The following is a 2,239-nucleotide window of genomic DNA, read 5'->3' on the forward strand; positions in this document are numbered from 1 at the left end:
TATATGGAGATACAGATACACATCCCATATAGTATGATTGTACTAAAATATATTTTTTATATTTTAGGGGGAGGGAATACATATTTACATGTATGAGTTATGAAACAAATACCTCTGAAAATTTTATTTATTATCACCAAGATTTTGGATATATCCACTTCTTTTCATGCTTGAAGAGATATAAACTTTAAATCTCTTTCCAGAAATATTAATAATGGCTATCCTTTAAGTATTGGGTATGCAAACTAGAAAAAAAAAGCACACACTTCAAGCATATTTCATATAATTTTTATGTGGACAGTTAGTTTGGAACACAGTTTTCATTGCCTCCAGAGCATCGTTGTTCCTAAAGCTGTAGGTGATAGGGTTGAGTGTGAGTGTGAGAATGGTATAGAATATAGCCAAAAACTTATTCTGGTCTATAATGTGTTATGATTTATGTCTCATATATGTGAAAATAAATGGCCCATAGTACATTGTGATCACAATCATGTGGAAGGAACAGGTAGAAAGTGACTTTTTTTTTTGTGCTTCTGATTTCATTTGAAAGACAGTAAGGAAAATTTGGATGTAAGAGGCAAAGATGAGGGAGAAAGAGATAGGCAGACAAGTTATGCCACTTACATATAAACTTCTAATTCAAAGGGTGTTGTGCCCACACCAGACAACTTCAACATGTCTGTGACTTCACAGAAAATGGTTTGTGAACTACAGAAGGGAAAGAAGAATGCATAAGCTGTGTGGACTATGGAGTTGACAGTCCCAACAATCCTGGACCCTCCAGCCATGACAATGCAGACATAGTCATTCATAAGAATGGGATAGTGCAGTGGATGGCAGATGGCTACACAGCAATCATAATACATTGCTGGCAGGAGAAGGCAGTTACCACAAAGGAGGCTGAGAGATAGAAATATCCAGAAGGCACAACCTACAAATTAAATAGTTCTGCTACCTGACAGGAATTCAGTGACCATTTTGGGAACAATGTTGGAAATATGTAAGATGTCCATAAAAAAACCGATGGCTGAGTGGAAATAGATGGGAGTATGGAGTCTTGAGTCCCCGAGGATAGGGAGGATCATGATTGTGTTTTCTCTTACAGTCATAATAAAAATGATGAATATAAAAGAGAAGAAAACTAGACTCGATGAAAAGTCCCCAAAGAATAAAATCACTGGAAAAAAAGAGTTTCATGTCCCATCATGAATTCCCCCCCCTTTTTTTCTTAAAATAGAAAAAAATAGAGCTAAAATGTAGTAAATTTCAGACACATTTTCATTAGAAGCATAGTAAAATGAGAGTTAGTAATGCATATTTTGCAATTGAAATCAATGGATTCTCAACCAGATTTTGAAGTGGTCTTGTTTTTAATATGGAAATCTATTTAAATCAAGTGATGATATTGGGTATATTGAGTGAGCTCTTAAGTCCATTCAGTCTCAGAATCTTAATTCCCTATTTTTAATGAAGTTCAGTCTTTTCTCAAATGTCACTTTTTCCCAAGAAGCCTACTCTTTAATAATATACTTAAAGTCTCAATATCCTCACTTACACTGTAACTTCCTTAATCTTTCTTGTTGTGCATTCTTTTAATTTTTCTTGCAAATGGCTTTTCATGTTTTAGTATTTAAATGATAAATTTATGAACTGTAATTAGTTTATTGTCATTATAACCCACCAGAATTTAACTTTCCCAATTGGAAATCTTGTTATATCCCTTGTAGAAACTGAATGGCTAGAGCAATGCCTGGTCCATAGTAAGTTGCTCAATAATATTTTCTAAGTACATAAATAAATGAATGATCCATCGAACTCAATTTTCTCTCTCATTTTTTTTTTATTTGGGAAAAGCTGTTTCTAAATCTTTCCAAAATATGTAAAAAGTGCTCTTAAAAGCTAACTTAATATATATTTATAATTTGAAATGTTACCTCTATTTAAATGTAAAAAAATAAAAACTTTATTCAGTCAATTAAAAAATATATTTTACTTTGGCCAGTTTTATCAACTTATAAAAATCGAATTATATTTTATTAATTTTTATATAGGTAATTGCAGGAACTTAATGATATTATTTATATATGGATAGGGTCTATTTACTGTTCATTTTTTTTTATGCATAGAAACTCAGTATGGATGATCTATCCCTCAATATAAATAAATACACACATACGTACTTACATAAACAAAGACTTACATATATAGTGGGTACAATTCATAAAAAAACACTAATCCA

The 2,239-nt window shown here is 31.8% G+C and overlaps 1 pseudogene; it reads right to left on the reverse strand.

Moving 5' to 3' along the window:
- Nucleotides 1–267: 267 nt before the first annotated feature.
- LOC125935052 (olfactory receptor 2AJ1-like) lies at nucleotides 268–1,207 on the reverse strand (annotated as a pseudogene).
- Nucleotides 1,208–2,239: the final 1,032 nt, after the last annotated feature.

Source organism: Panthera uncia, assembly GCF_023721935.1.
Source record: "Panthera uncia isolate 11264 chromosome A1 unlocalized genomic scaffold, Puncia_PCG_1.0 HiC_scaffold_17, whole genome shotgun sequence".
Taxonomy (NCBI): domain Eukaryota; kingdom Metazoa; phylum Chordata; class Mammalia; order Carnivora; family Felidae; genus Panthera; species Panthera uncia.